The sequence below is a fragment of the Sinocyclocheilus rhinocerous genome, unplaced genomic scaffold (assembly GCF_001515625.1).
Source record: "Sinocyclocheilus rhinocerous isolate Xijiao unplaced genomic scaffold, SAMN03320098_v1.1 scaffold2393, whole genome shotgun sequence".
Lineage (NCBI taxonomy): Eukaryota > Metazoa > Chordata > Actinopteri > Cypriniformes > Cyprinidae > Sinocyclocheilus > Sinocyclocheilus rhinocerous.
The window spans coordinates 120,625-133,335 of NW_015635043.1; the positions used below are offsets into that span (position 1 = coordinate 120,625).

General features: G+C 35.3%; 1 pseudogene; it reads right to left on the minus strand.

Annotated features, from left to right (window-relative positions):
• LOC107746334 (UHRF1-binding protein 1-like) overlaps nt 1-12,711 on the minus strand; it is a 48,053-nt pseudogene that overhangs the window by 34,436 nt on the left and 906 nt on the right.

The following is a 12,711-nucleotide window of genomic DNA, read 5'->3' on the forward strand; positions in this document are numbered from 1 at the left end:
CTGTTTACATTAAGATGCTCCCGAGCAGGTTTAAGCTTACGGACCTGTTGCTATGACAGCAACTCCGGGATGAGCTTCCAAGAACCAACCAATCCAAGATCAAGCGAAATCGTCAACAATTAAATCCAGCTAACGGAGTTAGCTACGTACGAAGAACGGGCCCCAGATCTTTTTCTAGCCTGATTTCAGCAATACAATCAAAGTTTATGATAACATTACTGTCAGATCTTATTGTTGACATTATATGTCATGTAAATGCAAGCTTGGTGAATTATCATTAAGATTTGAGTCCTGCCACATTGACTTTTAAGATTGGAAATAGCTACTCGGAGGAATTATTAAGATGGCAACTGAATGGGCTTTCTTCAAAATAAAACTGATTTGCTTTTCAAATCCATCTTTATTTTCTACTATTGTAATAATCTTTATTGCATTTATATGTTAACTGTCATTAAATTAGTCTATTTGCAAGATTTAAGAAAGGACGCATTACTTACAACAGCAGTGGGGCTGCAAGATATTTAGAGAAAAAAAAGGCTATGTAATATTTAGATTTTCTGCAATATTTATTAGGATATGGAAAAAAAATAAACAGATTTTCTCTAAATGATTTTGGAATATCAATCATTCTGAATGATTGGGGTGATTTTGTAGTAGAGTGCATCTGCACTGGGAAAAAATTAAATAGTTAAATAGTCAATTGTTTTTTACGTTGTATGATTATTAATGATTCAGGAAAAACTCACAACTTGGGCGTTCATGTGTGTTCATGTTGTTGATTTTACTGTTGTTGACTTATTCAGAATGACTAAAAACATAATTATTATTTAAATTTTTTAGATTATTATAAATATAAAAAACAAATTATAATAATAACTTTTGTAATAATACTTTTGTACTGTAAAATAAAAAGGACCATTTGATAAAAGACTAATAATCATCTTATTTTATATTACAAATGTAAACTTACAATACTAATATTAACATCTTCTCTATTTTATAACATTTTATTTCCTGAAATCTTCAAGCTTTTATCTTGGAGGAAAACCACAGGAAGTACTTAAAGCTTCTCGTTTGTTGGCAACAGGTTTATAAATGCTTCTCATTTCAAATCTGGTGAAATTAGTGAATTGGTAATTGCAGCAAAATCGCAATTTTGATTTTTAATAATTATTATTATTATTATTATTAATAAACCTTTATTTTATATTTATGTATTGTGCAGCATAAACAGTAGGTGATAAAAATACTAGAAATGTGTATAAAGGAATCTGTATCAGTTTGATTTCATGTTGACTGCTGAAACACACACTGACTTCATCTGGCCCTGAGCGAGCAGAAGCAGAGCTCAGACCATGAGAGGGCATCTTCAGGTGTAACTTCCAGCGTACATCTAACTGCATCACTGGATGGGCTGGTTCAGAAGATCTGGCAACCTGAATACTCTCTTCATATATCAAAATGATTTGCCTGATTTCATTATCTAATGGCGGTCTGGAAAAGTAATTAAGAAGGGACTTTTTCATGAGCATGTGCTTCTCTGAATGAAGAAAAGCAAGCGAAAGAGGAACAAGAGGAGGAGAAGTGATGTGCAAAAAGGCTTTGATCTGACAGCTGTTGATCTCTGCACTATGACAGTGCTGCGGATTATGTAACCATTGCTATTTTTCTCCATAATGATTCACTTGCTCTTTAAAATGAAGAAACTGACAGTTAATACTGAAAGGTGTTTTACCCTGGGTTTTGTAATGCCACAAAAACCTGACAAAGACATTTTTGCACTTCTTCAATCTAAATGTAGCTTCTGCCAGCATGTGTCAAGTGTTCCAGGGCGACCCATCATGAAGAGCATTGAAGCGTATACTAGGCTTGCTGCGATAGACGGTGTTTTCGGTTATACCGATGTTAAGCCGCAACACCGGTTACGTCATTTGCCTACCGAGGCATCGTTTTGATTTTTTAGAAAGGAGAAGATTGTTTAGAAAAGAAAATGCAAAGGCGCCTGTTTGGCAATATTTTAGATTTTGAAAAGCCTATTGACTGGAAGTATTTTTAAACATTCGTTTCTTATTTATTTGGCTCCACAGTGTTTGCGGATTACTTTATTTAAACTTTGTGCATTCTATTTATTTTATTCTACATCAAGGTGTCGTGTAGCGCAGGTCGCTCTTCTGCCATTTGGGATTGAGGCTGTAGCCCTGGAGCTGCCAGAGCTCAAAGGAGGCGTGAAACGCTCGGGCCTGAACTTTAATCGTGATAGAGTTGATGATCACAGACATTCCCTCCACGACCTTCTCAGCAAAGCCATACTCACTGTAGAGACAAGAAACAGACCGCAAACATGCATTACAGCGACTCTAATGAAGAACTGGATCTGACCTTCAATCCAGTGTTGCTATTGTGAACTTAAAATGAGAAATTTGGCCTACTAAAATTACTAAAACTGAAATAAAAATAAATTAAATCTAAATATTAAAAAACAACAAAAAAATAATTAAAACTAAATATTAAAATAAAAAATAATAAATAAAAAAAAGGCATCGTTTTGATTTTTTAGAAAGGAGAAGATTGTTTAGAAAAGAAAATGCAAAGGCGCCTGTTTGGCAATATTTTAGATTTTGAAAAGCCTATTGACTGGAAGTATTTTTAAACATTCGTTTCTTATTTATTTGGCTCCACAGTGTTTGCGGATTACTTTATTTAAACTTTGTGCATTCTATTTATTTTATTCTACATCAAGGTGTATATGCCGTGCCTCCAAGCTTTCTTATTCGTTTTGCTAATAAATGTTCTATGTTTCTTATTTATTTGGTTCCACAGTGTTTGCAGATTTTCAGTTTTATATACCTATTTAAACTTTCTTTAGCCTAAGTAATTTGTTATTTTATTAGGCATATAAAAATAATTAAAACTAAATATTAAAATAAAAAATAATAAATAAAAAAAAACTAAAATTCAAATGTAAACTGAAAATATAAAAATAAAAATATTTAAAAATATTTCAGTATTTAAAAATATAAAAATATTTAATATTACTAATTAATGGTCACCATTTGAGGAATCATTTGTTTGTAGCACAAATGATGCGATATGCTTTCTTGATGCTTGATGTCTTGATGCTTGACTTAGCGAGTAGCACTAACGAATCTAAATGTCAATGTGCATGATGGAGAGGACATCGTAGGGAGGTAAAAACACTGTGGATCTGGTTTACTAAAAGGAAAGCTGCAGATCATTCTGACCTTTGGCCTGCAGTAATGGCAATCGGAGAGGGGCCGTTTGGGGGCCGGGGTTCCTCACAGGTCCTCATTTCAACTTCTACTTTATCCAGGAACTGCAGAAGGACAGGAAACAGAGTTCAGGCAGAATTCAGTAGGTCAGAACTTCTGATGCTGTCAGTCACTACTTTATGATGAATTACACTGCCCAAGCCATAAATGATCTATGGAATATGGAAATATGAATCGCCCAGCAATCTCCAGAGTGGAAAGTTCTAGGAATCTAGATTAGCATTAGCTAACTTTAACTGGATAACAATCTAATGTTAGTTAATATGGGATGTTTAGTGGTAGAGCATTAACCATCATAATGCATTCAAAATCTGCACACAAATTTAGCAAAACACAAGCATATAAAACAGTCATTACTTAATATTTTTAAACTAAAAACTATTCGAAGAAAAGAGGGAAACTCAAACGAACTAACACCCCCCCCCAACGGTGATACCGGTATTACAGGTGTTGTCACTCGTCGATTAACCGGTGGGAAAATTTCCTCACCGTCACAACCCTAGCGTATACCTGCTTTTACTTTCAAAACAGGTACTGCGGTGTATCTCTGTACTGTACCTCTCCTCTCTTCGGATGTGTAATGCGCGTGTAGCGCAGGTCGCTCTTCTGCCATTTGGGATTGAGGCTGCAGCCCTGGAGCTGCCAGAGCTCAAAGGAGGCGTGAAACGCCGAATTCAGTAGGTCAGAACTTCTGATGCTGTCAGTCACTACTTTATGATGAACTATGCTCAAGCCACGAATTATCTATGGGATATGGAAATATGAATCTCCCAGCAATCTCCAGAGCAGCATGTTTTAGGAATCTAGATAACATTAGATAACTTTAACTAGTTAACAATATAATGTTAGTTAATATGGGATGTTGTAATGGTAGAGCATTAACCATCATAATGCATTCAAAATCTGCATACAAATTTTGAATTCAGTAGAACACAAGCACATAAAACAACAAAACTATTGTATCTGATTAATAATTTCTCATCTCAAAGTTTTGAATGTTATCATGTTATTACTACGTTTACCAACTTTTCATTAGAAATTATTTTTAAATGAAGAAATTCTTGGAAATTTTACATGATCTACAGAAGAACCACTGACATGCAAAAAGTCATCATGAGAATGTATATTTGAAGACATCATTTTATAAGAACACTTTAAATTTAAGTTGATCAATTTTCCATGCTGCAATTGTTCATCAATAGGCATGCATTTTCATGTTTATCCATAAAATGTAGCGCATGTGTAAGATACGGGAGGAAAAAAGGCTAAATAAACTTTAGAAAAATCTACTGTAACTCATGTAAGTAATGTTTGCATAAGATCATGTTTAAGCCTCACTTAATACCCGGGTCAAAATAGACACGAACAGAGAAGCTTTTGAAACTTTATTTTTAATAGTTATATCTTTTTTTAAAATCTTGAAAACTACATTTAATTAAAAAATAGCATTTGCATAATGTGGTTTTGCACACATTTCTTTTTTAATTATTTCTGTACATCTCCTCCAGTTTAAAATAGACCTGAATGCATTTAGGAGGGTTAAAAAAGACCCAGAATTATTCAACCTTATCGTTTGCAATGGTTTACAAGAGTCGTTCATTCATTCTCCTATATTTTTATATTTGCTTTAAATCAACTGTTATGATTTTGCTTATGTTTCAATTCTAAAACTAAGGAGAAATGGTCTGTATACCAGGCCACTGAAAAAGACTGCAGTCACTGTTGGACTCTATTGGACCCACCTTATCAGACGCGGTAGCATTTGAGTGAAAAGCACAATACTGATACAAGGGTACTTTTGCAGAAGTGAAAAAAGACAGGAGATCATGTGATAAACAGGGGGATGACAGAATGTGACCGAGAGAAGAAAAATGATGCAAGAGGGGAAACACATTGATAGGGAGATTCTTACCAAACATATGGGACTGGTCTTCAACTTTGTCCATTGTATCTGACAGAGAAAAAACACACACACACACACGCACACACTTAAATAACACTGAATTTGTTTAAATATCTTTGTGATCATTTCCTATTAACTCTTTAGCATGATAATAATAATTCCTCCAGGCTCTCGTATACCCGTATAGCAGCCTTGTTGCAGTAGACTCGGGTGACAGCCAGCCAGGTGGGCAGATCCAGCATGTTCTGCAGGACCTCCTCGTCCAGCTCCAGGTTAGACAGCTGACCCTCTCCTCTCAGCGTGCTCAGGTTGATCTTATCCGGGGAGAGGTTCTTAGTGAACCTACACAAGACAAAAGCAAACACAAATTGTTTAGATGGTTTAAGAGTTATGAGTCAAAAAGTTGTGTCAAGTTATTAGAAAAATATTTGGTTACACTTTATTTTAAGGTGTCCTAGTTAGTGTAATTATACATATAAGTACTGAGTAATATTAATTATCTACATGTACTTACTATATGGTTAGGGTTAGGATTTGGGTTTTACTTGCATGTAATTATGCATAATTAATTGTTATTATAATAGTAAGTACATGTAACATGTGTAACAATGACACCTTAAAACAAAGTGTTACCAAATATTCTTTGTATTCATGTCAGTTTCATATGGTTTTGAAAAACTTTTACACCAGTTGGAATTTGATGACTCCAAAAATGTCAAGTGGTGTAGCCATCAAGAAAAAAAATATATTAATATTTGCACCTTACATACAGCTAGAGCACTCATCTTAATTGTTTAGGAATACATTTTAAAAAAAGGCATTTAATTATGTTTATTTATTTTTTATAATTGTAATAATTAACTTACTGAAATATCATTACATTTTAGGGGAGTTGCACCACATGACATTTTACAGTTTGATCTACCCTTTAGTGTAAGAGATCTTAAGAGACACAATCGATAAAATGATTTCATATATTAATAAGCATGTCTGCTAAAATCAAAAATAAATAAACAAATAAAAAGATTATGCTAAACTAAAGGTTTTCTATTCCATCGTTTTAATATGTAATGAGGATTTATTCATCGTTATATTAGAGAAGATGAGATGTATGACCTTGACATTTGTATTACCCCCTCAAAAATATAAAAATTTTAATACAATTAAAAACATGCTTATCATATTCAAGTCAAGGTTCATATTCATTCCATATTTAATGTGTTTACTGATAAATAAACAGATCTGAAAAATAAAAGTGTCATGTCATTGTGTTGGAGGAGGACAAAACTCAATGACCAATGAGCGACAAGCTTTTAAGTCACGGGAACACATAAGACTCATATTCCTTGAACTCTCTCGGTTGTCCTTCTCATTCCCTTCTCGGCCACTTTTGACACTGCTATATATTTAGGTAATACGGTCTGAGCTGAAAGCCCATCACAAAGACAGTCATTGACTAACAGCGGGTAATAAGATTACACCAGGCCTGCAGTAAGACTGCTTTAAGCCCACGGGAGTGTTTCTAACCCTTGCCCTAAAAACCTGCAGGGATCACAGACACAAGCACACAGAGCACATCTAATATTCACTGCCTGCCTTTACACTTCATGAAATAAAACCAGCACATTCACTATAAATACAGAGCTCAGAGTGGCCGCTTCAAACGACTGAAGTGTTTCATGCATTTGAATGGGATATCTCCATCTGTTCAAAGATTAACCCAGCCTTCAGAAGACCAATGAGAGCGAAAACACTGCCATACAGTATTACCACAGCACTTTAGTCACGTTTCAATATCATGCGATTAACTTTATATGTGGCACTACATGGCTGTGATACTCTGGGATGCTTTAATGAATCCTGTGCGATTTTCTTTCTTCAGTGGAACACAAAAGAAGAAGCTCTGAAGAATGTTCACACTGCTCTTTACTCTACAATGACCACTTCTCACTCTTTGCCTTTCTCTTTATCTATTCTTCTGAGAGGTTTAGACACTTCAAATTAGGGCTGGGTGACATAGCAAAACAAAAAACATACATTTGTGTCATCCTTTTGAAATATTCATAAAGATATGTATATAAACATATGTATATGCTCATCATATTTACATATTAGCTCTGAAATAACTTAAAGCGATAGTTGACCCAAAAATAAAACATTCTTTTGTGTTCCACAGAATTAAGTTACACAGGTTTGGAATGACACAAGAAAAATAAAAAAACACATGAAATATCCCAATAAATTGTCTGCCAGCAAAATCATCTTGAATATTTCATATATCACCCAGTCCTACTTCAGAGTATAATAATAATACACCCACTAAAAGCACACTTGAATGGGTAAGAGGGCTGGATCACGTCTATCTGGTCATATCTTCTCACACCATCATTATACATTCCTCTTTTCTTACGCTCCTGTAGTTCCTCTGTCCCGTAGACCTTAACAAACAGTGTGAAAACTAAACTGACGACCGTAGACGAGACTCTTGAGTTCAGCGTTCTGTGAAGAGACCACAGCTAGACATCACACAAGCCTAGCCTAGAAACATTCCTTTCACTAAAAGCTTCCTTCCCAGAAAACGCAAACTAGATGACAAAAAAAGCCCAGTCTTTTAAAAGGACAGACTGCAACATAAATGGGCTGTAATGGTTAAAAACCCCTGGAAATGGTTTGATGAGTGCAATCTTCCTTCTTTCATTTCCTATAGGCCAGACACATTAAAGGGCTTGTCTTTTTTTAATAGTCAATAGCCTTTAGTTTATGACACAATCAGGAACCGTGATTTTCTGGTCAGTTGCAGGTGGTTGGGGAAGGGTGTTCTCATTCTAGAGATCTGATTGGACGATAATTAGCATACGCCCCTAAGTGCAAGACGAGTCATCAGTATTATATTCTGTTTTCCGGGAGGAGTAAGTAACTGCTTAAAATAATGCATTTCAAGGCCTCAAAACTGACCGGCATGCATTAAAAGCCCCAAAACTTCACGCCTGAGGTTATGGTGTCTCTCTCAACAGCCTGATGAGCAGAAGGTTGCTGGTTCAATCCCCAGATGGAGAGAGTCACGAGCTATCATATGACTACAGCACTTAACCCCAGGTTACTCCAGCGGGATCGTCCTGGATATCCGTGTCACTTAGCAGATGAAGAAGCAAAACTGTAACTGACTAAACTGTAAATGTAAGTGAAAAAAATGTAAGTGGTGCTTGCCTGGTCAAAACTCACCAACACGATGCTAAAGGTCTTCTGATATTCTGGTCTCTAGCCCTTGTATTACGTTTAAAATATGGGTGTGATCATTATGGTCAGGGTCAGATTGACCCTAATTAGAACAAAATTAACTAAATAAATAAATAAGAAGAAGAAGAACGAAAAATCACACTATGAAAAGCGAAAACAAAATCAGGTGAAACAGTGAAGTTTAATGTTATTATTTCACACACAACACCAAAAAAATTATGTGATTTTAATAGCGATGCACCGAACGTTCGGCAACTGAAATTATTCGGCCGAAAATAGCAAAAAAAAGATCAGAAAAGACAGAATAAACTACCGAACAATGACGTGACACTATCAAATAGCAACCAGCGTAGAGTAGGGGTGTGCGATATATATCGTCTGCAATAATATCCTAGTTGTTGTTTTAACGATGTGCGATTTGACATTATCGAGTATTTAGCAAAAAACTTTCAAAACACCGCTACAGAGCGCACGCATACATTACGTGAAGTCTAGACTAGTGCGCGTGCGCATTTAGACTTGCTGCCACCTACTGGCGGTTTTAATTTCACATTCAGAGTATCTTTTATTATTTAAATAATTTTAAATATCTGTATTTAAAAGATAATGGACACTTTTAGAAAAAAAATGGCTTTATAAAGGTCAAAATGCCCATAAAATGTAAAAATCAGTTAAAACTTATTGGAAAAGATTAATTTCTATCAGTGTGAACTGACCACTGCACAGAATATGAAGAATATCAAAAACTTTAGGAGTCAGCTGTCCACGGCAGTCCTTAAGGTACCAGCACAATAACACACGCAGCAAAATATTGTCTAATTATCGTTATCCATAAAATCCAAGAAAACATTGAGATATTATTTTTTGTCAATATCGCACACCCCTGGCGTAGAGTGACACCATGTAGAGTGACACCGTTGAAAATCATTTGAAATTTGTGTCAATACGTCATAAATAGAAAGCAGCAGCAGTTTTCTGTCGGGGATTTGTCGTGTCGCGCCGCATCCAGTGTAGACAGCATCACTGATTATAATAAGTTTTATAGTATTTTGTCGCGCCGCTCGCGTCCGGTGTAGACACGATGTGAGAGGCGCGCACTCTTTATGCACACATGTCAGCAGTGTGGAAGCATTTAAACTGTCGGAGAAAGACGCAAAAATCATTACAAGCACCGACAGCGAGAGACTGTTTAGTACTGCATCGCATGTCTTCGATGAAAAGAGGAAGGGGTGATTGTTGCTGGTTACTGTATGATGATTGAAATCGTGAAATGGCCTTAAACAATTAGTAAATAAACTACAAAACGTCATGTTTTCTAAAACACGCACAAATTGCATGTATTCTGACAGCGCTGCACGAACTCGCACATATTCGTAATGAGATTCATTTATAAATCTGCTGTTGTCAACAAAAAGAAGCATTGAGGTTTTCCTGCGTATTTCCGCCAAAATAAAAGTTGAGAAAAAGCAAGAACTCTTATCAACATTCATAAATGTTAGTATTGTAATTTTACTGTTGTTCTGAAAAAAATAAAAAGACAATAATAATGATAACAATAATTACAACAGCTCTGTTAATACATTTAATATAACATACGCACATAGTGTTCAAATTGGGATCTGTAATATTTTCTAATGTTTTAAAAGAAGTCTCTTCTCAGCAAGACTGCTTTTATTTGTATAGTAAAAAAAAAAAAAACATTCCTGATTCAAGAAGGGGGTCTGATCGCCAAAAAATATTATTTTACTAACTTATTAATTTTAAGTTAAATTGTGCTTTGTTGGTATAATGTCTGCTAGAATGTTAAAAAATTTTCAGTGTTAAATATTTTTAAACTGTTTTTTTAATAGATTTTTTTATTTGAAAAGCAAGACAAAACAGTAAAAAGCACATTTTGGCTATTTAATTTATGCAATGGTGAAAAAAACTGGCAAACTACATGGAGGAAAAAACTCGATAAACTATGTTTGGCCTTCGGCCCACTGTTTAATTTTGTTCGGTTTTGGCTTCGGCCAAGAATTTTCATTTCGGTGCATCCCTAGATCTTAATGTGTATTTAACAACTGTTTTTTGTTGTTGTTTTACATATTTTTTTTTTTCACAAACTGTGGAAATTATAAATGCTACTGTAACTTCTTTTTGGGTTTTTTTACATTTTGAAATGCGGAAATGCACTTCTTCTGTGTGCTTTTGTGGAGCTCAAAAATTAGCGCATGGTGCTTTCAACACCAAGATCAAAGGTTCGATTCCCAGAAAACTGAACATGCAAGAACTAATAAAAAAGTACAAAAACAATGTTAAAAAAAGGTCTCTGCAGCTGCCTTTAACCATAAAATATGCGGGCCAAATTCTCTCGTTATAAATTTTGCATGCATATTCCACAAGATTTCAGAGTGCTGACAAGCATGTTCTAAATGAGATAGTCACAAAAATTAAAAAAATTAAAATAATCTATAAAACAGTATTTCTGACCATTCAAAAATCTAATGGGTCAAACTGACCCGCAACCTAATACCAGGGCTAGATAATATGGCTCCTTCAATGGAAATGTATTGGATTTGATACCCGTTTTATTGTCTTTCAGGCAAAAATCACAAGTCTGATCACATGACTGAAGAAGTAACAGCATGACTCGCCCTCATTTAAAGAGGCATTTATGTCTGTAGCACAAAAATGATGAATTACACGTCAGATTTTCATATTTAGAGGTAGAGGTCTGCCAAAATCCCTAACCCTCAATATGACCACTAGTAATAGTGATGTTTGCCTGAGTAAACACTACTAAGGAGAAGGTCCGGGAGTGTGTGTGTGTGTGAATGTGAGAGTGTGTGTGTGTGCATGTGAGTGTGTGTGAGTGTGTGTGTGTGTGAGAGAGAGAGAGAGAGTGAGAGTGTGTGTGTGTGTGTGTGTGTGCATGTGAGTGTGTGTGAGTGTGTGTGTGTGTGAGAGAGAGAGAGAGAGTGAGAGTGTGTGTGTGTGTGTGTGTGGACAAGCATGACACCTAGCTGACACAGTGAGCTGTGGAGAGGCTGATCTGAACGAGGGAGAGCTGGCAGAGCTTCAGCCGTGACTCAGAACAGCAGGAATAGCATGTGTTTTAACACCCACAGAGAGCATGCTGGGTAACCAGAGCCAAAACACTGGAGTTCACTTCAGGCTTCTGAAGAACGACAAATGATGTCTGATGGTCTCTCTCTACTGTGGACATGAAATTAGAGTTATTTTTAACTCTATCCTGATATATTATCAATATAGCAGATTTTTATTCAGAGCGACTAAAAGTTCATTATTATTATACGAGGAGTTGCCATTATACAGAGTCACCGAACCATTCAGCCCAGATTTCATTGGACCAAATTGGTTTCAGGACTATTTTTCATCTAAAACTGAATCAGGGGAAAGGGCTTTCAGTTCAGCCAAACCTCAGAGATTGTGATGTTTCTCAGCAGATGCTTCTGTCTTTACTGTATAGCATCTTACAACACACATTACACTGGTAAGGTTCACCCAAATTAGGGTTATTATTATTAACTAAAACTAAAAAAAAAAAAAAGAGTTACTTGAAATAAAATGAAATATAACTTAAACTTAAAAAACAAATAAATAGAACTTAATATAACTTAAAAAAATAACTTGTATTCATTTAGTTTAACTTGCAGTACTGAAGTAACTAAAACTGAAATATAATACAGACATATTTAAAATAAAAACTCATAAAAAATTATTGTAAAAAAATAATAAATTACTAAAAAAATACTAAAAAAATTTACTCAAACTTTAGAATTAAAATGAGAAGGGATATCTCTCTCTCTCTATATATATATATATATCTTTCTCTCTCTCTCTATATATATATATAAAATCTTTTCAAAATATGAACATTTAATGATACTAAAAAAACACACCCAAATACTTCTGGATCTACATCTTTTGATTCGGTCACCTAAATAAGCCATCATCTACCCCTAAAACCAAAGGACAATGACCAGAATTGGACTGGTGGGAGTGCTTGATGAATAATGTTCCAGGACGTCCAGCATCTTGATAAATTCACCAAGGGGCACAGTGGTGTCTTCACTGATCAGCCTTGCGGGATTCAAACCTACAACCTTTCACTTACCAGCTCAGAATACTTGCATATTAACTACCATGCTGATTATGAGTTTCCCAAGTTAACCTCAAGAGAAAAGGCAAGTTTAACCTGACACTACTCTGTCACAGGCCCAGTGTGTGTGTGTGTGTGTGTGTGTGTGTGTGTGTGTGTGTGTGTGAAAGAGAGAG